This window comes from Musca domestica, unplaced genomic scaffold (assembly GCF_030504385.1).
Source record: "Musca domestica strain aabys unplaced genomic scaffold, Musca_domestica.polishedcontigs.V.1.1 21, whole genome shotgun sequence".
Classification (NCBI taxonomy): domain Eukaryota; kingdom Metazoa; phylum Arthropoda; class Insecta; order Diptera; family Muscidae; genus Musca; species Musca domestica.
This window is the reverse complement of record NW_026712258.1, coordinates 9,738,984-9,766,102: the sequence shown is the minus strand read 5'-3', so window position 1 is coordinate 9,766,102 and position 27,119 is coordinate 9,738,984. Positions and strand designations below refer to the sequence as shown.

Here is a 27,119-nt window from a genome sequence, read left to right as displayed (position 1 = left end):
CAGCTGAAAATATGCACCTTCGGTTGGCCACCAGAACTCAAGCTCCGGCCATGGTGATGGTGTTGGTGATGGCCGCCATAAAAACAGATGGTCGCTCCCCGCTCGTATTAATCGACCGTGGCATCAGAATAAATGCCGAATATTGTCGCGAAAATATCCGGAGGGTGTATTAAATTCTTGGGCACGCAAACATTTTGGCCGCCGACCTTGAACCAATCTGAACTTATTCTAAAATTTGATGCTATTTCCGACATTTTTTGCTTTCATTCAATAAAATTTAAAAAAAATGTAAAAAATATGTAGTTTGACTTTGTTGCAGTTTTTTATCTCACCCTGTAAGCATCCAACTCTCTTCAAATTTCACACATACAGACATTTTTGCTAACACATGATCTGTTTTGAAGATGATATATATCTGGGAACCTCTTCTGATAACCAACCCACAAAGGTCACTATTTTCAATACTTTTATCTGTCTTAACTTGTGAAACAAGTCAACGATTTTTTACAGCTAAATATTTGTCTCAACCTGGGTTGAATATGGAATTTATGATTTTAGGGAGTTACCAATATAGTCCAAACCTGACACGTCGCAATATTTATATTAAATTTTTTTTAGGACCGATACGAAATGGACAATATTGGGTCATTCCTTCGGAACCTACTTCATAGTGGGTCAACAATTTGAATAATCATGACTGAAATCAAAATAAATAAAAAAATAATCGAACATTTGCTGAGTGTATACTTCTGTCGGGAAGACGGATTGATACTTTTTAACTTGTTAAAAATGCATTTGACATAAAAATTATTTGGCAGCCCTGGACCCATACCTTAAACTAGCAACAAAATTCGGCAGCATAAGTTTTGCTTGTCTCCCATGGAATACTTTTAACAAAAACATGATTATTAATATTATTACCTTTATTTTTGCTGTTATTATTAAAAAGTGACCAAAAATGAAATAACCTCTAATTTTATCATATAAGAATTTCAGAAAGTTCTTAATATTTTAACCAACCTTTAGCATGATTACCTCAAATATCCTAAAAATTGATCAAAAACAATTATCCGATCAATTTCACAAACATTCTATTATTTATGATTCCATTATAAAAACATTCAATTAATATCGTAAAATATTATTGCTATGCCATGCCGACTGTGTCCGATATTAAACATCTTTAACAACACATTAGCATAAATACTATGACACCCAAACCGATCGCTTGCTGGCAATTTTTATGATTATTGTTATTAATGTTTTGTTTACTTTTATTCTTTGCAGGTATGTGTGAAATGTTGTTCAATATTTTATGATGACAAAACGAAGGACAAACCAGCCAACTAGCCAACCCCGCCATTCAACAGACAAATCTTTAAAATCCACTCAGACACGGTGCTGCGCTTTACTTTGCTCAAAAAGGTAATGGTGCAGTTAAGTTAAACGCCCGGCATGCAGGAGCGTTTGAGTGGAGGCATCGCGTGGCGCAATGTGGAACAATGCCCTCGTAAAGATTTTTATTTCTTACTGTCAAGCTTTAATCTTTAAGTGTGCCATTTTATGGTGACAGCGCCCACGTTTTGTGAGCAACCACCACCGCCAGCATCGGAACGACAAATCATAAAAAAATCGTATCGTAATGTCATAATAAAATTTATTTAAAACGAGCCTATGTGCAGATTTCATTGCACGAACAACAATAGCAACAATTGTCGGCAACACCTTCACCTAAATTTGTTGATACCGCCTGTGCCGCCCCCTCCGCCACAATCTTCTGTTTAACTAATTCATTCGCTGTTCGACGCTATGATTAGTTCGACGCTATTTTTACAATTCTATTCTATACGGGGGCATTCATTTAGAACTAATGACGCAACAACTCAGCATCGAACCGGCATCTTTATTTATATATTTCGTATTCGTTTGATTTGTTGTTGTTGTTGTTGTTGCTGCTGCTGTTGTTGTTTTTCCAATGGCGATAACAATGAAATCTTTTTAAAAATATACAAACATGCATACGCATCATCATCATCGGCAGCAGCTGCAGCCGCAACATCAGCAACAACAACGTAACACTGGCAGAGAATTACAAAGTGCCGGTAGTGTGTGCCAGCCAGTATTGGGTTTGAGGGGTGGTCTGTCGCAAGTCGCATGTAGTGTACAACGACGAATGGTTGCATGTGGCCACCGCAAGTTACGAACTTGACTAATGGGCCTGTAATGCCAACACATTAGCCTCCCGTACGAAGCAAACCTACATGTGTCCATATGTATCGTAAAGTCTGTTTGTGTGTGTGTGCGTGGTTTCGTTCTATTTTCCGTACGTATAAATTACGTCGAGCGTACGTATATATGGGGGCAAATAGTACGACTTTTTGTTACACAATCTCTGGAATTCTCACTCACGCTCTCTCTCTATTTATTGGTCGATCACTTGTTTTTCGTTTTTCCTATCTTTGTTGTCGTTGTTGCTGCAATCGAGTTACGTAATCTTATTACGTTATTAATTAGAAAATAAATTCATAATTACCTTGCAGTAGATTTTTTTGTGTTGCTGTTTTTTAGTTTTGCTTCTGGTGCTGTTGTAAAAAAACACAAATTTTCGTACTAAAATGCGAATTAAGCAGCAACAACAGCAGAAGCGGCCACATCGGCGGTCGGCCAGCGGCGCATAACTGACAGTCGTAAAGCGTAACAAGGTATTTCAGAAAATCGCACGTTTTCCTTGTAAATGCAGTAAAAAAGCAAGTCACAGAAGGAAAGCAAACAAAAAATAAGTCATTCGGTCTGTAAACCTGTAAAAACATTGAATATTGAACCTCGAAAACTATTATATCGTTTTTTTTCAAACCCTGGACCTACACTGAACAAAATATTCGAGGATGTGTTTTTTTATGTAAATTGTCGATTACACAGATCTAGCTTTGTAACATTAATGCCGTTTTAGTTGGACGTTGTAGCTACTAAAGGATGAGATGAAAAAATTGCAACCAACTTCAGACTGCTGCAATTTCTAAGCCACTAGTCCGACAGCTGTTAAAATTATTCCAGTGACAGCTCATTATTCCAGTGACAGCTCATCTGACACGTGCAGAGGCATTTTGGTGAGAATTTTCCAGAAAAAAAAGTTATTCGTGACGGAATTCAAGTAAAGGGAAAGCGTGATAGTGTGATTTCTTTATATTTGGCTAGAGAACCACAAGTGGATATCGTTGGTGCACTCCCACATTTAATTGTGAATAAATCTTTTGTTTCTCGTACCATCGCTCGTTACCGTGATACTGGTAGCGTAGCCCGACGTCAGGGAAGTGGACGGAAGAAAACAGCAACATCAGCAGAAATGGTTTGAAAAGTAAAGAAGCGACTTGATCGAAACCCGCGTCGCCGTAGCCGAAAAATGGTTCGTGAGCTGAACATATCGCAATATTTCATTCGCCAAATATTGAAAAATGAGCTCGGGGGCCATTGAAACTCCGTAAAGTGCAAGAACTTACACCGCACCAGAAATAAAATAGACTCGAAAGAGCTAAAGAGTTGCTTCGCTTGACCGAAAGTGGTGAACTGCCGAATTTAGTTTTCTCCGATGAGAAAACATTCGTTGTCCAGCAGTTTGTAAACAAACAAAATGATCATATTTACTTGTCAAAGAGGTCGGCAGAAAATTGCACCTTCGGTTGGCCACCAGAACTCAGGCGCTGCCCATGGTGATGGTGTGGGCCGCCATAACAGCCGATTGTCGCTCTCCGCTCGTTAAATCGATCGTGGCATCAGAATAAATGCCGAATATTAGCGCGAAAATATTCTGGAGGATTTATTAAAGCCTTGGGCACGCATTTTGGCCGCAGACCTTGGATATTCCAACAGGACTCAGCGCCATAGCACTCAACACGCGCCACACAAAAATGCTTCGTTTCCAGCGCACAATGGCCACCAAAATCTCCGGTCGATCACCTCAAACAACCGCTTACCTGGGAATGGGAATGTAGGCTAAAATATTTGATTCTGAAAAATTAAAAAAAAAAAATCGGACATTTGACTTTAAAAGAGTTATTGTTATTTAATATGTTTTAAACGTTGGTGTAAGGTACAAGAAGGAGCGATCTGAGTCTTTTTTGAATAAATCGATATGCGATGTTTGAAATATATTTGATACTTTCTTTTGATTTGATTTCTTTGCAAAATATTTAATTTTTTAATTAGCGAATTACTAGACTCGATTTATGTTTGGTAAAAAATATTACGTATCAATGTTGGACAGAATTGGTCCTCTTTGCACGAGCCTGGTAAACAGATGGATAAGGCTCGATCCACTCCAAATATACTTGAACGGACTTTGCCGAAAATTTTACAAGAATAGATATGTATTTTTTAATATACGGACGTCCAACACGATTGTTTAAAGTCTGAAGTCTGGCCGATCTAGGTTAGAATTATTTTCTTGTTGCAGAGTTTTTTCTTTTCCTCTTTGAAAGGTTTTATGGGCTCATACATTTTGGATAAAATAAATAAATAAATAAATAAATATCCTTTCCCAAACCACTGTGCAGCTCGGAACATTAACAACAAAAACTAGTGAAATCTGACGACAGCAGTGCAAAATTGCAATGTACCGAGTATGTGAATACGTATGGAAAGAATTCGACGACAACAGAAGCAGCAGCAACAACAACAACAACACCGAATATGCAAATAAATGCAAAGGTCAGTTTTTAAGCGGGTTTGGGGAAGGTTAGGCACGGGAAATGAAAACAAAATAACAATCACAAAATTCCGACCGACTGCAAATGAGCGCCTAAACGAAATTTGCAAATGGAAACAAAAATAAAATTTATATCTACAAAAGCAACAAAAAAAAAAAAAACAAAAATTGTATGCGTTTTTTTTTCACATTTCGTAAATAGCCGCATATTTCAATTTTATATGTTGCGACTCAGTTTGTGTGTGTGTTGGTGTTGCTGTGTGCATAGGAAGAATGTATTTCAATTGCCAATTTGTTTGAATTAAAATGGAACAACGCGGACACTTTTCGGGGTGGACAACAAACACACTGGTGACATTTGTATGTGTGTGTGTGTGCTTTTCTTAGTGTGTGAGTATTTTGTTTTTAAGTCGGTCAAGTGTATTTCATGTCTCGCGATACTGGCACATCTAATGATAGCCGATAAATGGAATAAAGAAAACAAAGTATTTTGTGATTTGACACACATAGATATGTATGTATGTGAGTGCATATTTGTATGCATGTCGTATTCGAACCGGCAAATAGAATTTCATTGAGAATAATGTCTAGAGATAAGAAAAAAATAACATCATATTTCAGCTTAGAAAAAAATTAACTAATAAATACATATTATTTATTTGACATGAAAAATTTGAGGCTCTCTGACCGCTTCTTAGATAAAACGTAATTTGTGATGCAAGAAACACATTATATTTTTATTGGTAGCCATCAGAAAAAGAAAACAAGTGTAAATTACTTAAAAATTATTTGCTTAGTTTAAAGACAAATGCGTGTGTGTGTGTGTGACACTATAATTTATGACTGACTATTACCACCTGTAAATGGACTACATTCAAATAATTACTCAAAGTGTTTCAATAGAATTATGACATATATTTTTTGAGTTATTGAAATGATCATTCAAACTGAAATGACATACCCCACCAATGCCCACTGACCGATTGTAGGACTGACTGATTTTCTGACAAATGATCAACATGTTCATGTCAAATGTGAAAATGAAAAACATTCAGATGACAGTTTCTGTCTAAATGTCAAGCGACATTGACGATTACAAACACAACTTCGTTGGACATTTGATGACATGAGTATGTTTCTGTCATATTTTGAGGAAATACATATATTTGATCCCATAACCCATATTTATTTTAAAAATAATAAAAGAACAACTTTTTAAAAATAGGATCGCCAATTTGTCTCCTTTTGCAATTCTTAATTAAAAGTGGATATAATTTTAATATTCATAAACAAGTTTGGAAATTATATTTAGATTAAGAAATGTATGAGTCGAATAACCTATTAAATTGTGATTCATTTAAAAATTACAAAGTATAATAAATATAAAGTATATAACTTATTTTCCTCATAATAATGAATAACGTCGGCCGAGAGCTTGGGTGTCTGACTACAAAACCGAAGCTTGTGAGTTCGAGAGTCGGCGAAGGAAAAAAGTCAGCAAATGCCATGAGTTCTTGGCATAAATGACTAACGAAAGTTGTTCCTCAAATCTAATCCAATGCAAAGTTTCACGTCGTTTGGCCTATAATTGTGACTTGTAGAACGACTGCAAATTCTGAAAGAAGAATTATTTTATTGGTGTGTAGGACGCACCGGATTGTCGATATACTACCATACTTTAGGCCCAATATTTCAAGGTGTTTCAAACTTGTCGGCCCAATTAAACGTATATTATCCTCAAAACAGCGAAAAAGCAGGGTAATCCATTCTAGAACAGGGGAGAGTTCAATTCGGAAAACTATTAGCATGGGGACACCGCAGGGGGAGTTCTCTCACACCTACTATGGCTTCTGGTGATCAAGGAAATACTTGGGGTTTCGACCAACATCGAACAAAAGGTAGTCGCATATGCCGATGACGGTGCCGTGTCATAATCCCCATTACAATTCGAGGATTATAACCGTTTATTTTTCCCATAATCGAAAGGAGATTATGTCCAAAAAATCGGTCATAATTTCCAGAAAAATGGGGATTATGTCCCAAACGATTGCAGACATAAACCCCATTGGAAAGAACTTTGTCATTCCGTTTGTAACATCCCTAAATATTCGTCGTAGACCCCAGCCAGCCTAAAATTCTAAGTCGATTTAACGATGTCTGTTAGTCTGTCTGTTGAAATCACGATACAGTCTACATTATTTGACGTAGAGCTTCAAAATTTAGCAGAATAATTTGTATTGTGTCTAGGATGGTCGGTATTGAAAAAAAGATATATCGGTCCACGTTTTGGTATAGTCCCCATATAACTGTACCTCCCGATATTCGGTATTTTGATGATTTTTGCCACACTTTATCACGGATTTGTCTGAATATTGGCATTTGTAGGCCATTATGGGTCTTAGCTCCGGTGGCGAAACATTGCATGTATAGGTCCTCGTTTTGGTATAGCCCCATATAACAGTGCCGCCCGATATTCGGTATTTTTATGGTTGTCACATTTTTTCACGGATTTGTCTAAAAATTGGCTCCGTTGGCGAAACATTGTATTTATAGGTCCACGTGTTTGTATAGCCCTATATAGCGGTACCTCCCGATATTCGATATTTTGATGATTTTTGCCACATTTTCCCCACCAATATGTCTAAAAAATTGGTATTTGTGGGTCATAATTGGTTCTAATGTTTCCATTACCCTAAGGTGGAGGGTATTAAAAGTTCGGCCCGGCCGAACTTAATGCTTTTTTACTTGTTACTTCTATTTACGGCAAAGTAATTTTTTCGTAGGTTACTTGACCCGAAAGTTCGGATACAAAATCCGGGATTTATCCGGTTCTACAAAACTGATATGTAAATATGTATCATTTAAAGCTTATGAAAATTCCCTACCAACATATGTGGGCTGTTTCAACCGGTTTCGGAGCAGTACAGGGAAATTTGTATTTTCAGGTTAATTCGAGCATATCTCTAAACTGAACATAAGCCTTGGTTTCCGAAAAATTTTCGGACGTAGTTCCTAGAAAAATCGGTCATACTCCCCTAGCTCAATTTGAAGCAGCATTGAGTACGCTCAGACTTCGGAAAGCTAGAGGATGTCACTCTTCATGGAATGTCAAGATAAATTTAAATTTTATTAGCAAAGATACAAACCAAGGATTTTTCCTGTTCAGAAAGGGTTAATAGATTTATCACAATAACGAAGCACAAATTTTCAAACATTATACATACCCACATAGGAAACTAGTGGGGAATGATGTGACTAATGAATAAGCTCATTCTCAGTCGAAGATCTACCGATTGAAGATACTGTTTAACAACCAATAACCTATTATGTCAGATGCTTCCGTCGAAGAAGTTGGAAGAAGGTGGCACTTGGAAACTGGTTGCAGGGAAGTCCATCTAACCGGTAATCTCGAGAAAAAGATCAAGATCCCTTTTATCACTTAGTAGGTCTGAAGAATCGCGGTAGCCACTGACTTTAAGATGGAATAACAATGTTTCTGATTATTGTATGTGAAGATGAAGAAGATATAGAGACGTTTGAACACCTACTATGCAGATGTCCCATATTATCCAACAAGAGGAATAGGCTATGTAGTAGGAGGAAGGTAGAAACTCTAATGTTCTTCTCAGACATAGTTCCCATTATTACGTTCGAGTTTGCTAAAAGTATTCCCTGGCTAGGGTGGTCTGCTAACTATACTCCCTAGCTCTTTTATAGTAGTAAATTTCTTTATTTTGTTATTAACAGATCCAAAATAGCCAAAGTCACCCAAAACCTCAATTTTATCACCTTGAGCTACGTCAGTCTGTCAGACACTGATTTTTCTATTTTTATATTCTTCATGCAAAGATAGTACCAAATCTTAGTTATTTTGAGGTTTTCATACCTTTACCAAAGTAGAATACAGTTTTCTTTATTAAAAGCCTATCTTTTGCCATGTGCATTTTTCGCAGTTTTGCAATCCGATTAACGACTTCATTAAAGTATTTAATTTAATTTGATTTCAATTTATTTTCATTTTAGAACTTTTTATCGCTATAATAGGAGATAAAAAACTATTCTTTATATTTCCTTGTTGTTGTTTGCCTCTTTCGTTTGTGCTGTCTTCTGAAGTAGTTATGCTTCTGGCCTTCACATTAGTTACATCTATCACAAATGGTTTATGTTTTTGAAAGAAATAGGAACAAAAAACAGTTGCAACTTTTTTATTTTGGTTTACATGAAGACATTTGTGTTTAACTTTGGTATTAGACCGCCTCACAGATAGCCGGATATGTATTAAGTGCTGTACGAGGAATGGCTTGATATGGCATGGTCGCCATGATGTTCAGTGTAAGAAGCAGTGTAATTTTACTTCTATTTCTAAATTTGCCGAGGTCCTTAATTATTTTGATAAAGATTGATTAGAGCTATACATAAATTAATTAAAATTGTTTTGAAGTATGTAATTAAAACAAGCACATTTTTAATTTGGCTTATATGACTATTTTGAGAATTTTAAATTATTCTAGATCAAAAAGGCTATAGTTTTGCACACTTGTGTTGTAAGTCCACACATGTTTGCTCTTATTCTTGACCGATTTTTTAAAAATATCCAAAATGCTTTCTGAGATGTGGTCAAATCTTCTGAAAAATAAAACTGCAAAATATGTTGACTTTTAGGTGAAGATTCCCTAATTAATTACAAATATTTAGTTAAGAAAGATCATTAAAAATATTTTGGCCAGAAAAATCGGTGGTGTCAACCATGACATGGCCAGATGCCGTTTGAGTCTAAAGAATGACTGGAATGACATTACCACTGACGTTTGGATTATGTCATCGAATATTGGTTTATAATTGTGAAAGGAAAAAATTACTTTCTTTAAGAAATACTTAATAACAAGTTAAAAAGTTGTAGTCGGTTAAACCGACAGATGTATACCCTCAGCCAATGTTCGTTGACTTCTGTTATGATTATTCAAATTGTGGACCCTCTATGGAGTAGGTTCCGAAGAAATAGGCCAATATTGCCCATTTCGTATCGGACTCAAATCAGTTTGATATAAATGTTGCAACGTGCAGGTTTGGACCATATTGGTTACATCCTTCACTTTTTATGAGATATGTGATGATTTTTAGAACCTGTTAAAATGTGCGTGAGGTACCAGATTTAGTCGACCGAAGTATTCCATTTTCATGCTTCATCTAATACAGATAAAAATATTATCGAACATTTATGAGAAATCATAAATTCCATATTCATCTCACGTTTCTGGAACGGAACGGAAAAATATTGAGAAAGTATTGGAAATTGTGACCCTTTGTGGGTGATGTACCAGAAGGGGTTCGCAGATACATGTCATCTTCAAAACAGGTTTTGTGTTAGCAAAAATGTTTATGGAAAATTTGTAGAGAGTTGGATGCTTATTTCGCTTTCTTTGAGCGTTTTGTTTTTCAAAATCAACCGAAGAAATGGTTCGATCTCTACCATCTACAGATCTTGTGTTGATGAAAATATTGAAATGTGCCAAGTTTGAAAGGCATATGAGCTTCATGGATATTTTGACCCTTCGTGGGGTGGTTCCAGAAGGAGTGGAACGATATATCCCATCTTCACAGCAGATCTGGTGTTAGTAGAAAAAATGAAATGTGTGAAATATGAAGAGAACCGGATGCTTATTTTGGATTTTATGATCGTTTTGGTCGTGCGGCATACAATTCAGAACGTGTGCTATAGTGTCCTTCATTGCACGAACACGCTGTTAATTCTAGGTTCAAAAAAATATTGCTAAAGTTTGTGTAAAACATCTTGTGTGACATTTTTGTAAATGCTTACACTAGTTAGTATCTTCATGCATTGCTATTGTGTTTGATGGACATGGAATGGTGATGAGTACAAAATTTAATAAGAAGACATACACTGCCATGCTGTTTAAATAATCAGGGCATAATATACCAAACATGTTGTGGAATTTTTTACCTGGGGATAAATACCTGCTGCCTGAAAATATTCACAGATTTTATGAATTATTATTCGATACACTTTTTGATCTTGGTATTTTTCAAATAAATTGTATCCGTAACACCTATAATAAGTTATTAGACCTGATATTTGTAAATCAAGTGGATGAATGTTACATTCAACGAATTGATCCGTTAACATTTCCCGAAGACCAGCACCATCCAACTATCAATATTAATGTTTCGTTTCCTACTGAAAACCAAATCATACCCGTGACTCAAAGTGAGAAATCCTTATGTTTTTCGAAAACAAACTTGGAGCAGTTACGTGAACTTATGCATAACACAGATTGGGATATCCTGTTGTCTAGCACTTACGATTTAAATGGTGCTACCGATATTTTTTACAAAAAGCTATACCATTTTATTGATATTAGCGTACCGAAATATGTAATTAAGAAGCTTTCTGGGCCACCATGGAACTCTACAGCTTTGGCAAAGGCTAAAAATGGGAAAAATAAACAATATAAGAAATATAAAAAGACTGGATCTTCCATTGACTACGGAAGATATTCTGTAGCACGGTCTGAATATACTACTATGAATAATATTTGCTATTCAAATTATCTGACAAAACTCAAAAACAACTTTAAACAGAATCCGAAGTCTTTCTATAAATTTGTCAATTCGAAGCGCAAATCCACCGATTTTCCACCAAATTTAAAGTACGATAATGCTGAATCCTGTGATATAAATGTTATATCTAACATGTTTGCAGACTTCTTCAGTACAACATATTCTACTAAAACATTTAGCTGCAATAACTACCCCTTCGAAATTAACACTAATCAATCAATATCTATTTCACTATTAAACAGATCTATGGTTTTAAATGGATTGAAAACTTTAAAGTATAGCTATGATTTTGGACCAGATAATATCCCGAGTTGCATCCTAAGGAAGTGCGCCGATGCTTTTGTTTATCCTCTTACCATATTGTTCAATGCTTCCATAACTCAAGCTGTTTTTCGTATATCATTCCACTCTTTAAAAACGGAAATAAATCTGATGTGGCCAATTACCGAGGAATAGCAAAATTAAGCGTGATTCCAAAGCTTTTCGAAAAACTGATTACTGAAAACCTTATCCATTGCATTAGTTCTATTGTTTCACCCTATCAGCACGGATTTCAGAGGAAGTGTTCTACAACAACAAATCTCATTCAGTTCACTACAGTTATAAATCGAGGATTTCTTCAAGGAAATCAAACTGATGTAATTTACACAGATTTCAGCAAGGCATTCGATAAAGTTAATCATAAATTATTACGATTAAAACTTAAAAACATTGGATTTACAAATAGAAGCTCCGAATGGATTTTTTCATATCTACAAAATAGAACACAAAAAGTATGTTTTAAAATGCCATTTCGAAGAGTATTATGGTTTCTTCTGGAGTCCCACAAGGAAGTCATCTAGGACCAATCCTATTTTCTTTATTTATAAATGATCTACCTTCATCTATAAAATTTTCAAATATTTTAATGTATGCCGACGATGTGAAAATATTTCTTAGCATTTCGGAGATATGTAAGAACCAGTTGCTTCAAAATGATTTGAATTCGTTTGTTAACTGGTGCAACATTAATCTTATGGAAATTAATTATTCAAAATGCAAACTTATGAGATTCACAAGAAAAAAATTATTGGATACTTGATACACCCTCGGTGACTATTCTCTGGAAAAAGTTGATGCATTCGTTGATCTTGGAGTTGTATTGGATTGTAAACTTATCTTTAATTCTCATATTTCTGTTTCTATAAACAAAGCAAAATCAGTTCTTGGTTTTGTGAAACGTTGGAGTAAAGAGTTTAAGGATCCTTATGTTTCAAAAAATTTATACATGTCAATTGTTCGCCCAATTTTGGAATACTCATCGGTCATATGGGATCCAATTTATAAAACACACAGCGACCGCAAAAACAATTCCTACTTTTCTGTCTACGAAGTTTGAACTTTTCATATGATAATCTTCCACCATACACTGATAGACTCTCACTGATCAAGCTGCCAACTCTGGAAAGCCGTAGAAAAATGCTAAATGTCTCATTTCTTTATAATGTGATTATGGGTGATATTTCTGCTGGTTTTCTTGTTAACAACATAAATTTCAATGTTCCTCAACGTACTACCCGCCACTATGCACCACTAGCAATTCAATTCTCCAGGATGAGCTATGCAAATGCTGATCCTTTAACAAGAATTTCAAAAGATTTTAACGCGTTTTATAATTTTATCGATTTTACAATGGATGTTAATACTATAAAAAGTAAAATAATAATGTTTTTAAATTCTTAATTTTAATTATACAATTATTAGTTATGTACATATATAGTCTGTAAGGAATTATCCATAGACTAATAGATTAAATAAATAAATAAATAATTAATAAATAAATACGTAGCATTTGCAGACCTTTAATACATATCGATAAATTGATAAAAAGCATGGTTGAACATATTTGTGTGTCATACAAGTTATGCCTGCCATTGTGTTTGACTCGATATGACATGAAGAGACTTCAACCAATTGGTTAAATGTCATGCAATGCAATGCTGTTTGATTTAACAGGACATAGCTTGGACTGCATTTTCTCGTTTTCTACATGGCATTAATAAATAAATTTCTGGACATTTAATATGTATTAATTAATTGATTCGATACGAGGCTTGTAAATGTAATTACGGGCATTTAGACGACAGTAAAGTGATATTTCGCAAAGGGTTAAACAATTTTATATAAGCAAACTTAAAAAATAATTAATTTTGAGAATGAACTAAAAAATTCTGTAATCGGGTGAAGTAGAATGCCGAGGTCAAAATACCTCTAGGCTATTAATCAAACCCTTCTTACATCAATGAAGTCTCTCGCCACCTTCAAAGACATTTGAACAATTCACTTCATATTTATACACCAGCCTGAGGCACCCTATTGCATATTTTCTTTCCACAACCTTGTGACGTCGTCGACAGCAAACGTTATTAAGTTATACCGAAACCGGAAGAAATCAAGGTGGATAAACCCGACTTAATGTGAATGAAAAACAAAAAGCCAAAGACAACAACTCTTGGATCGGATGACGTTCAGAGGAATCAGTGCAACAAAAAAACAAATGCAATGCAACAAGCGAAGAATTACGGAAAATCTACGACTCTGATGGAGTAATAAATAAACTTCCAGCTCGCTTTGACGTTCGTCGTGTATTTCCCGGCAGTTGAGCTGCTGATGATGGCATAGCTGCTGCATGCGAAGATGAGATGATGATGCACAGAGATGGTGTGGCCCGTGTGAATTACTTTTGATGTGTGGTGTCGTATGCGAATGTGTGCCGCCTGGCTTTTCTTCAACGGCTTTTCACAAACTTTATATGCTGAAAATAGTCGTTGTTGTTGTCGTCTTGTTGCTGTTGCTGCTGCAGCTGCTAGGTAATCTTAGATGAAAGCGCTTTTTGAAGAAATACCTTGAGAATTGCTTTGAAATTTAATACTCGTATTTATGAACAAAATGCGACAACAGTAACCGGCTAAAACAGAAAAGCCAAATGGTATGATTTGCTTACCACTCTGGTGGTGGTCAGCAGAGACAGAGAGAGAGAGATGATTACAGGTCCAACCAAACAATACCCGTGAAAAGCGTTCTCAAACAAAATCGAAAACAACAACAACAGCTATATAACATTCAACGCCGGTTGTCGTCGTTGTCGTCTTCGTCGAATGACAACGCCATGGCAAAACAGAAAAAAAAAACATTCTTCGTTGATTATTGGGAAACTCAATATGACATGAAACGACTTGGCTACGATTGTGTTTTTATGGACATTTAGGTGTGCACGTAACGAAAATTGGTCTCATGAATATTCATTGATTTGACACAAAACAGATAATGCAGTTGTTTTTTTTTTTGTTTTTGTTGCTTTTGAATGGAACAAAAATACTCGAAAACAAAACAAGAATTGTTGGCTTATTTCGAAATCTTACGACGTTGGAACGAGCAACCACGGCTTCGGCCAGCCTCTCCGCTCAATGCAGCGACAACAAAAGACATCAACTAATTAAGCGAATGACCCCAAAAACAAATCAACAGCACCTTGCCGACACTTGGAGTTTATTGTCGAAAATGTTGTTGTGAATACTGAAATTGTTTTGTCTCGCTTGCAGAAAACCGCCAGGTGTCTTTCGAATGAAGACATAATGGATGTGAGTGTGTTTGTTGTGAAAATACATAATTAGATATACTTTGAGATTATTTAAATTGAACATCATTTTTTTTGATGATAAATGATGAAATTTTGAAAGGAAATTAATTGAGTTTGGCGACTGTTAGACTTAAGTTACAGAAATGTTAGAAAGTTATGCATTGTTCTTCGTTTTTCTCAGATCCCTTGGGTCTGATTTGACTCCTTACAACTAATTTTTTATCTTAAGGGATCTACTAGCACTTAACTGCATAGAAAATGGTTAACTGTCAAAGTTTCTGTTACGACAGATAAATACCACCACCATTTGACCATTTGTTTACTTTTTGTCTTTTTTGGGGGCCGTAATAAAAGATTGGACCCGTATATCCCATTTGTTGGCGGTATTATACGTTTAATTAATCCAAAAATTATGTAACAACTCGAAATATTGGTCCTGAACATGGAGGTCATATACGGGTCTTCCTAACTCGCCAAACTGAGTCGATGAGGTCGCATATATGGGCCGATCCTCACGAAATTTAGCATGGTGGTGGAATAGAGGCCTTTTCTTGTCGGAGATGATTGCATGGATTGGTGAAGGGTCAGAATTAAAGTCTAAAATTCCGGATTTTGCAGTCACCCTACAGGTCACAATTAAAAAGGTTATGGTTTAGGTCAGTACAGAAGTCTAACATTTTGGACGTGTAAAATGGACCACAACTTTTGAGTGACATTGAATTGAATCCCTATCAGTACGACAGGGAGCATAAATATAGAGCGAATGCAACCGGTCAAAAACAAAATGTAACATTTGTGCCGGACTGTATGGCATTATTACAAAAAATGGTTTTGGGCCTAAGGGGGGTTTGCAATATATTATAGTGTTGTACTGTATCACATGGTCGGCCCCGCACGACTTTAGCCTTTGTTTACTTGTTTTTTATTTAAGCCTTTTCGAAGTCATACAAGATACTTTAAAGCAATCTCATTTGGTACAAGAGGTACAAATGCCTCCATCATATTTGTGGGAAATCGATAAAGTTGGATATGTCTCCCACATATTAGTTCCCTCCGATTCTAAATTATACGGGGTGAGATAAAAAAGCTGCAACAAAGTCAAACACCATAATTTTTACATTTTTTTAAATTTTGTTGAATGAAAGCAAAAAATGTCGGAAATAGCATCTCACTTTAGAATAAGTTTAGTTTTGTTCGAATTGGTCACTTTTGGCACGAATTATGGCCTTCAAACGGCCAATGAAACCGTCACACGCTGCCCGAATGTTCCTCTCGGCGAAACGCTTGCTTGATGTGATCGAAACTTTGGTATTTTTTAGTGCCAACCTTGCTTTCTAAAATACTCCAGACACAATAGTCAAACGGATTGGTATCCGGCCATTGTGAGCTGCAACCTCATTTTGTAACCATTCTTGCGTGGTGCGTGCTTAGTGCAATGGTGCTGAGTCCTGTTGGGATGTCCAAGGTCTGCGGCCAAAATGTTTGCCTGCCCAAGGCTTTAATACACTCTCCAGAATATTTTCGCGATAATATTCTGCATTTATTCTGATGCGGTGGTCGATTGATACGAGCGGAGAGCGCCCATCGGCTGTTATGGCGGCCCACACCATCACCATGGCCGGCGCTTGAGTTCTGGTGGCCAGCCGAAGGTGCACATTTTCAGCTGACCTCTTTGGCAAGTAAACACGATCACTTTAGTTTGATTACAAACTGCTGGACAACGAATGTTTTCTCATTGGAGAAAACCAAATTCGGCAGTTCACCACTTTCGGCCAAGCGAAGCAACTCCTTAGGTTTTTTGAGTATATTTTGTTTCAGTTGCGGTGCAAGTTCTTGCACTTTTTGGAATATCAATGGCTTTACCCCGAGCTCATTTTTCAATATTTGCCGAATGGAATATTGCGATATGTTCAGCTCACGAGCCATTTCTTGGCCACTGCGACGCGGGTTTCGATCAAGTTGCTTCTATACTTTTCCAACCATTTCTGCTAATGTTGCTGTTTTCTTCCGTCCACTTCCTTGATGTCGGGCTACGCTACCGTATCACGCTAACGAGCGATGGTACGAGACACAAAAGGTTTATTCACATTTAAATGCTGGAGTGCTCTAACGATAGCCACTTGTTGTGGCCAGATATAAAGAAATCACACTATCTCGCTTGAATTCCATCACGAATAACAGTTTTTTTGGAAAATTCTCACCAAAATGCTTTTGTACGCTTGTAAACAATATAATGAGCTGTCACTGGAATAATGTATATACTTCACAGTATGGTGGAGGGTATAAACTTATTACGAAATAGTGGAATCATTAAGTGAATTAATGCGCAGTACTACTTACGAAGCAGAATCCTTTTGCCATTCCGTTTGTAACTTCTCCAAAACTTAACAATTTAGGTCCCACTAAGTATATATTCTTGATCAGTATAATATTCTATGTCGATTTCTATCTCCTATGACAGAAAATTTTCTGTATAGATCCACGCCTTCCCCTTATAGTGGTACCTCCTTATATTTGGTATTTTGATGGTTTTTGGCTACATTTTTCAACAAAATTATCTCAAACTTAGTATTTAGAGTTCGTAATAGGCACCATCTTTTCTGGCAAATAATTGGCTATATAGATTCGCGTTTTATTATAGTTACATATAACTGTATCGGAAGATTATAGTGTAATTTTTCAACGGATTTTTTAACATTTCGTAAGTTCCTCCCAAATGGTGGAGCGAATTAGAGGTTCGGCACTAAGCTTCTTTTTTACTTATTTATATATGCTATTTTTTATTGCAAGAGAATATCAAAAAACCCTAATTTCTTTCAGGAGAAATCTGTCTAAAATATTTTAAAATAATTTTCGGAGTGGGAGACTTACTCCCACGGGTTTCTTATTTAATTTAAATTTGATATCAAAATTCATTTCGAAATTTATTTATGTATATAAAACTTGAAATCTAAGTGACCTCGCGCGGTTTCTTATCACAGACTTGCAAGATGTATTGTTTGAACGCTTACAATGAAGCTACAATGACATCACTGATTTTATTTAATCTCTTAAGAGGATGAATGGGTAGAATGTTAATTGAAAATAGGATTATAAAGGATTTTCATAAATGCATTCAATTTCACTAATTAGATGCAGTTCAGTTGGCATTAGGGGGTTCAATGAATTAATGATATCTAATGCCATTGTGTGGCAATTGATTATTACTTTTTAGATGGGCCTAAAAAGTTGTGCCCAGGCAAGTGATAAACAATAATCTTTGCAATTGTGGAACAGTCAATGATGTTGTTTTAAGATAACTTTAAAGTATGTCTTCTAAATATGTATATTATATAAAACAAGTGAATTACCTTTCACCATTTAGAACGAATTTGGCTATTCTCAAAAACAATAAAATCCGTTAAAAATTCTGTTAAAATCTTGAAAATACCAAATGTAGCGACGACGTGGACATGCATAGGTAACATTTGTCACAAGCCATTACAATATTCAAATGTAAAACTTAAAAAATCGGCAATATAGGGAGGTACCGTTATATGGGGGCTATACGAAGAGGTGGACCTGCACAGACAATTTTCGGTCTTAGGCTGTACTATCTATTACGAACTTCAAATTCCAAATTTGAAACAATTCCGGCGAATTGAATTCCGCTAAAATGATCAAAATACCGAATAATGGGAGGTACCGTTATATGGGGGCTATACGAAGACGTTGACCTGCACAGACAATCTCCTGTCATAGGCTGTAGCATCCATTAGGAACATCAAATACCAAATTTGAAACAATTGCGGTGAATAATGGCGCTAAAATCATCAAAATACCGAATATCATGAGGTACTGCTATATGGGGGTTATACGAAGACATAGACCTGCACAGACAATTTTCTGTCATAAGTTGTATACTCCGTTACGAACTTTAAATACCAAATTTTAAACAAGTCCGGTGAATAATGTCACTAAAATCATCAAAATACCGAATAATGACAAGTACCGTTATATGGGGGCTATACGAAGACGTGGACCTGCACAGACAATTTTCTGTCTTAAGCTGTAGTCTCCGTTACGAACTTTAAATACCAAATTTGAAACAAGTCCGGTGAATAAATTCGCTAAAATCATCGAAATACCGAATATCGGGAGGTACTGTTATATGGGGGCTATACGAAGACGTGGACCGGCATAGAATTTTATGCAGATCAAGAATATAATACTTTGTGGGGTCTAAAATGTGTATTTCGATGTGTTACAAATGGTATGACAAACTTTATATACCCTCCATACTATGGTGGAGGGTATAAAAGATATCGCATATCCTAATAGCTACTCAATGCTTTTCCTTTAAATCGCCCCATTATACGGTTATAATATCAAAAAATATTGTGTTTTTATTTTGTTTTCCAATACTTTTCAATCCATTTTATATGGCAATAAGTCAGACATAATGACGACCATACACTCAGAAAATTTTAGCTGTGGCGTATAATTGTGAGCCCATTAAATTTCAATGGGTAAAAGCTGGGGTTTTATATCTCACATCTTGGAAAGAGTCCAAACCTCATATAAAATTGTCCAATCCAGTCAGTTCGGAGTGGATAAGTTGTGGCTTTAACATAATTGATACAGCTGTTGTGATTGTAATCTGTCAACCGAGTCAAAGGTGGTTTTTGAAATTTTCTTTCGAGCGTTAAAAAACTACAAACATCGGCATATCATCAAACTTCTTTATAAGGAATTTTAATATACATATTTTCCAAATATTGCAATCCTACTGTTTTTCACTTGAGTGTAGGCACACAGTTTTACTGAATACCGGCCAACACAGCAACAACAACAACAAAAACAATATTTCATGAGAGATAAATACGCTCGAATCAATTTAACAAGCAATAATACTAAGGAAACACTAAAAGAAAATGAAAATAATCAACAGCTACGGCTAATTAAAGCGAAATGCAGAAAATAAACATTGAGCGAGCACAACATAGCCCGCAGGCACACACACACATTCGTTTAGATATTATGAAACTTTGCAATTAAAAATGATAATTTGTTGTTAAATTGATATTTCACACGTAATAATAACAACGATTGTGGAAATCGAGAAAATCAGGCAAAAACGTGAAGATAGAGAAAAAAAATAACATAACAACAGAGGCTTGAACTAAATATATAAATTATCCCATAGTAACCGATGAATGTAAACGTGCAGTGAGTGCATGGCAGGTATGGTAAGTGAAAAAAAAAAACTTGAGATTTAGTTTTCGATATGTGAACAAGATTTGTTAACGATAGAGAAACATTAGTAATCGTGATTAGGTTTATAATTATCTGCAAGATGCAACGGAAATGTAATTGAGTTTAACAGGACCTCAAAAAAGTCTTGAGGAAGATTTTGTAAAATAATAGCTCAGAAAGTTATTACATATGTAAAATATGTCGATAATTTGTATATGTATAGACAGCTTAAAAATGATATATACATCAAGAAGCTTCTCTTTGTATCGAACTTACCAAACGGGTATCGAGACCTCAAAAATGTTTTCTTTGCAAAATAAGTTCTTAATAAACATATGTTTATTACCTTCAAAATGCGTTCTATAAATGAGGACCTCAGAAGGTCTTCTACGTATCGAAGATGTCAAAAAAGTTTTTATGTATATACACTCCCTAAGGATCTTCTACGAACCGAAGCAATCACATATAACTATGTTTTAATAAAACACATTGATGTTGAATTTTAAAATTTTATTCAAAACTCATTATTTTGGTAATAGCCTTAATATTTAACCGATAAATAATTAAGAAACTCTTCTATTTGATGTCTGTTTAAATTCGGCCGGGCTTTGAATAATAGAACGAATTTAGAAATTGTCAAAAACAAAAATAAATGAATAAATAAAAATAGAACCCTTTAAAAATTCTGTTAAAATGCTAAAAAAATACCGAATATAAGTTATACGAACACGTAGACCTGCATAGACATTTTTCTGTCATAGGCTGTAGTACCCATTACGAAATTTGGAACAATTCCGGGGAAATGTGTCTCTAAAATCGTCAAAATTCCGAATATAGGGAGGTACGGTTATGTTGGGGCTATACCTAAACGAAATGGACCTATATATCCTATATTTTTCACCAAAAGCCCTGCAGACCAAACACAAAATTCAGTAAAATGTTATCAACCTACTTCAATTCGTTCGGAAGCTAGAGTGATTTCCACAAGCAGGTAGATTTCCACAGACGGACAGATTTCCAAAAAGAGACAGACCGACGGACGGTCATCTAAAATGTATATTTCGAGGTGTTACAAATGGAATGACGTACTTAATATATCCGTCATACTACGGTGGAGGGTATAATAAAATTATGTTATAAAAGAAACAATAACAAATAGGAAATTATGGAGCATGTGAATATATCAGTTATTATAATAATTTGGGAGTGATAGAGAAATTAGAGAGCACGATAACATCGTAGAGAGAGAGAGAGAGAAAGTTAGACAGCGGGAATATAACAGTAAGTTTCTCAGAGAGCAAGCAAGGAAATTGTATTAAAACGGACATGTTTAAGAAGTTTTGTAGAAAAAGAATAGTAAGTTCAGTAAAATTGTGACAATACGATATGACTTTGGGTCACTTAAGTATGGAAACCCTTTAAAAGGTCTTTCATATATGGAGAGACTCAACCCTTTAATGTATCGAAGATCTCAGAAAGATCTTTTGCGTAGCGTAGACTCAAAAAAGGCCCCAAAGGTCCCACTTATCAAAGGCCTCAAAAATGTCTTCTCTTCGTCTTCTGAGATTTAGTGTCCTTTCACAATTGTCGAAAAGTCGTTTTCATATCCAAATTCAAAAATGTCGATTAAACGTTAAAAATCTGTGTATCGAAGATCTTGAAAGACTCATCTATGTATCGAAGATCACGAAAAGATATAGAAAAGCTCAGAATGATTTTCTATGTATAGACGATCCCAAACTACTTTGAATCAGATATATACCAAAGACCTCTAAAACGAAAAAAAAAAAAATATTTCGGAATAAATTAAAAAAAGGTTTGTAATAAAAAAAAAAATAAAAAAACAAAAAAATAATTATAATTGTGTATTGAAGATATCAAAAGGCTATGAAATCTTACCCAAATTTGCTCGATTTTACTCGCTAGTATGAATGCTCGAAGTGTAGGAGGTTTATATAAAGGTTAATCTCCACTGTTTCCTTTTGTATGGGAGCGCTCGTGCGCTCGGTTTTGCCGATGGGGGTTTCGAAGGAGTGGGTCACTATTGTCAATTTCGTATCTGACCTAAGTCTGATATAAATATTACAACGTATCAGATTGGGACTATATCGACTACTCCTTCAGATAAAAATATTGGTGTGTGCAAAATGTAAAGAAAGCCGAACATCTGTTTCCAATTTTATGCGAATAATAAAAATGTTGAACTTTTTTTGGGGAGGCAACAGTAGGAGTTGGTTAATTAATTCCATGTTCAAATCAGAGCTCAGATCAAGTTTGAACAGGATTTTAGACTTGTATCGCATGTTATGAATTTCAATTTTCAATACTAACAGCCTGTTCCACGATGTCGAAAGAACACATTCGCACAACTTTTACACGACAAACAGCTGATTTCCGTTCCACTAAAATCCATCAGAACGAAAATTTGCACGAAAATCAAAGCGAACGAAAACGTAAGCGTTTCAGTGTAATTTTGCGTTCCACTATCTTTTTTCTTTCGTACGCATGCGAACACAAATGTCAAAATCAGTCACTTGTGTGTTTGCTGTCGAATGATAAAAATTAAGGAAAATTGTTTTAACATAAACATTCCTTGATTGAAAATGGAAAGAAAAATGTAAGTAAAAATAATAAATGCAATTTAATCTGTGAACAACAAATATACATTTTTTTATTTTCTCAATTCCAGCACGAAAAAACTACACAGCTGCGGGCACTAGTTGAGTATATGGGGGAGAATCCTAAGTTCGGCAGAGGAGTGCCAATTTTTGGAAGCAGCAGGCAATCCCATGAAGACCACTGGAAGACACAAACCTAGAAAAAATCATTTTTTTATTATTTCAAAAATGTAAAAATACAATCATACTTACTGGTTGTTAGGTACTTCAAATAAATTCGAAGCATCTCTTAAATGCCTCCGTGGCACAATTTGAACCTCCTCCTCATCATCCATAAAAAATAGGGCTACAGAAATATACATTTTTTTTCTTTTTTAAGAACACAAATAATCTGAACACAATCACTAGAAATTTTATTTTGTTTGTTTATTTACAATTTGTTTGTTTACAACTGAACTGTCAGTTGAGACAGAGCCACTGCTGCTTTTTCGCGTTTAAATTAGACATTTGGCGCTTTTTTTTGCCTTATTTCGCGATTAATTTTGCCAAAAAATATTTTGCAACACTGAATCACGTGAGGCTATGCGAAAGAAAGAACGAAAGTTAGTGGAACGCATTCTTATGCGAAAGTGAGTGAGTAGCCTTCGTTCGCACAAATTTTCTTTCGAGATCGTGGAACAGGCTGTTATAGAAAATTGAAATTCTTTTTAGGGAAGGTACCAGAAGGAGTTGGTTCGTATCTGTAATCGTCACATCAGATCTTGTGTTATTCAAGTCGCGAATTTTAGAAGGAATCGGATGATTGTTTCGCATTTTATGAGAGATCTAATTATTCAAAATTCTTACCTCTTTGTGGGGTAGCTACCAGAACGACTGGGCCAAAACAGATCTTTCGTTAACAAAATATAGCAATAATTATAAAATTTGAAGGGAATCATGTGCATTTTATGAGACAGATTATTATTCAAAATGTTGACCCGTTGTAGGGGAGGTACTTGGTGGAGTGGACCGATATTGTTAATTTTCACACCACACCTAGCGCTGATTCAAATATTAGGATTTGCAAAGTTTGAACAAAATTGGATGAATCTTCCTTGTTCTACTAGCTAAATTATTTTCTATAAAAATGTTGACCTTTTGTGGAGGAGGTACCAGAAGAGGTGGTCCGATGTTGCCTATTTCCGAACTCGATCTAAGTTTGGCAATTATATTATGATACACGAAGTATGGACCAAATCGACAGGAGTCCACGGAACTGCATGAGGAACTAGTTCGTTTCTTCCAGCTAGATTGGAACAACCACAGGTAAAGATTGGCGACAATGTTCTTCAAAGTGTTTGATGTTGTTTAATTTTCAGTTGCGAGGAGAGAAAATACAAATATTTACAAAAAAAAAAACTGTGTGACGAAAACGAAAAGAGTACTCGATAAGAGTGGGACCTTCTCAATTTCGAACGGATTTTACTCTCACTCAAAAACAAGAAAAGCTTTCTGGCTCTTAAGCGAATTGCATAAAAAATATTGTATACTCAATTTCTTCCTTCTTCCGCTCGAATTCGAGTGAGCGTTTTGGAGTTGATCTCTTATTAAGAAGGTTTTGTTTGAAACCTCCAAAAGACCCTCAATATATCGACGACTTTTAAAAAGTTTAAATACAGTCTACGCCACATAACTTTTTTCCAAATACTATAAACAATTTTTTTCAAAACTTTGTTTTGAAAGTACAATCCTTCCTATATAATAATCGAAAAAAATGTAAATGGCTGCCACGGCTGGAATGGTAGTATGCTATCCTATTGGTCTAATTTTTAAGCACATTATCGATTGTGTTCAGCTGCATTTCAGCAGCTTTACGAATATTGTTCTTTTAAGTGTCAACTGTCTCCGTCTTGTCACCGTAACACTTATTTTTGACGACACCCCAGAAATAGGAGCCTAACGGTGTCAAATCGTCGCTCAAAAGTGGACAATCGACATCAGAAGCAGAGCTGATACGGCGATCTCCCAAAACAGGGCGCAAAACATCGAGTGTAGCTTCGGCTGTTTAAGCCAAATGTTGTCAATACCCTTCATTTCAATTTCTGTGAATAAAAATTCGTTTTACATGAGTCGATAACGTAACGGCCACTCCTTCCTCATTTTCGAAGAAGAAAAAGGCCCAAATATGTCTTAAGACCAAAATCCGCATCAAACAGTGAGTCGTTCTGGGAGAATCGGTTTTTTAATGTATGCGTGCTCAAAATGCAACAATTTTGCTTGTTTACATACGAAGCTGACTGTGCTTGTCTTTTTTCAAAATCCGAAGGCAATTTAAGACCTTAAAAAAATGTAATTTACATGTGGAAGAAAGGTTGTCTATATATATCGAGGACTACACACAAGCCTTCCACGAATTAAAAATCTTTAGAGGGTTTTCTATATATTGGAGCCCAAATGCGTAGGTTATTAGGAAAGGTCCTGTGTAGCGAAAATCTTAAAAAGTTCGCTTAAATGTTAAGAACCCTCAAAAACTCGTATGTCTAGTGAAAATCTCACATAGGGGTCCTCCTTAAACATTTTCTGTGCTTTTTTTCTGCAACATTTTTTAGGACCCAATAAGAGTTTTTTTTTTTTTTGGTTTGGTATAGAAAACCCCAAATCCTTTAAATCGACCCATCTTAGTCTCTTACCCTTCGCAAACACACACATGTTCCAATAAAGAATAAAGAATATTACTGCTGTTACTTTTCGTCGCCGTTGAACTTTCCCCATACACACATCTGAATATTATTAAAACTAACCACAAATAATTTAAAAGGAAAACCAAAAAAGTAAAAAATAGAAAAATTGCATGTAATGCCTTTACAGTTCATTGCAAAAAAAAAAAAATAGAAAAAAAGGATTCCAAGTCGTGCCGGCAGCTGACAATATTAAATATGCAGTGGCAACGAGTGTTACGGTTATGCATCGCATTTATTATTCTCTCATACGCGTAACGCGATCGTCATCTATGTTCGCCTGCAACGTCCCCGCAACCGGGGGCATTGTTATAAGAAAATTTGCTAGCTACCTCATTTCCTCCAGCTATCGCTTCGCTTGTTGTTGTTGTTACTGTTGCAACAATGATAACAAAGTTCGCAATATTCAGATGTGAATGGAAAGAAGGAAAATAGAAAACAGTAGCAAACGCATACATAGAAGGACGGACACAGATGCATCTGGACTGAATGATTGTTTGCCGAGTTTGTTGATGTTGTTGTTGTTGTTGGCTGTCGTCCACAAAAGGTAACGGTGGCAAAGAGCGTGAGATGAATTGTGCGTGATATGCAAAGTGAGGCCACTGGATATATTTTTGATACGCCAGTTCGTCGTTCACATGTAGTCTCTCTTCCCCTCCGACCGACCCTAACATGCATGTTTAGCTACTACATGCCGTGCCATGCCATGCCATATGATTGCAACAATTTTCCTGTGAAATTTATGAACATGCAACTCATTGCGAGTTTTGTTCATTTCGGTTTGCAGTTCAATAGCAGAGGATTAAGGTATTGTTAGCTATGAGGAAAAAGTGGACAGATTATTGAAATAATAATCAAATTCGATTAAAAATATTCAAGATTTCGATAACCAAAAGTTTTGTATTATTTTTTCCAAGATAAATTTTTTTTTTTTTTTTTTTTTGAATTTTTGCCCATTTGTATTTGAATAATAATTTGTGTGCAACTGTCGTTTGTCAACAATGGCTGCGAACTTTGTGTGCACAAAACAAATTATATGCGTGTCGGCCAATAAATCAGAGGTTTTTGTTGTAATTTATTTGATATTATAATTATTGTGTTTGCATTAAAAATACATATATGTTTTTTTTATCACACGCTATTGCGTTACAATGTAAATAGTTTAAATCCTAACATTTTCTAAAATTAAATTTTCAGAGCTTTAAAGGGATAGGAAATCGGATGCATTCACTTCAATATTTGACTTACGAAAATGTAAAGGTATTGGAAAAATTTAAACAATCTGAGGGAGAAATGCCAAGAAGATCCTGAAATCAAGAACAATATATATATTTTCAATTTTCATTAACTGACCTGTCTTCTATATCTGAACATTTTGAAATTGTTTCCTAATTTTTGCTCTGTTCCAGAACTGCAAGAATGTAAAAGTTTTTACTACGATAACCGATTTTCCCTTTATGATATCGAAGAAAATCGCAAAAATAGTAGATTCTTGCAGGTATTGGAACAGAGCAATTAAGACCTTTATTTCACTCCTGCTATGATAAGTTTCACTACAGCCATATTTATAATAGTTGGAAGAAATTTATATCTCAATATTGGGAGCCAATAATAAAACATAGCTTATTAAAGTTAGAAAGTTTAAATGC

General features: G+C 35.4%; 1 protein-coding gene and 2 long non-coding RNA genes across 4 annotated transcripts in view; 2 read left to right on the top strand and 1 right to left on the bottom strand.

The window, feature by feature from the left end:
- Positions 1 to 27,119, top strand: part of LOC101893835 (zinc finger protein 704) — a 461,725-nt gene that overhangs the window by 95,101 nt on the left and 339,505 nt on the right. The window lies entirely within an intron of this gene.
- On the top strand, positions 20,538 to 23,047 carry LOC131802436 (uncharacterized). Its single transcript, XR_009342176.1, has 2 exons — positions 20,538 to 22,752; positions 22,825 to 23,047. It is a non-coding gene; the product is annotated as an uncharacterized LOC131802436 (long non-coding RNA).
- LOC131802437 (uncharacterized) lies at positions 22,754 to 23,630 on the bottom strand. The gene is made up of 2 exons (XR_009342177.1): positions 23,006 to 23,630; positions 22,754 to 22,949 (listed from the first exon to the last, which is right to left on the bottom strand). It is a non-coding gene; the product is annotated as an uncharacterized LOC131802437 (long non-coding RNA).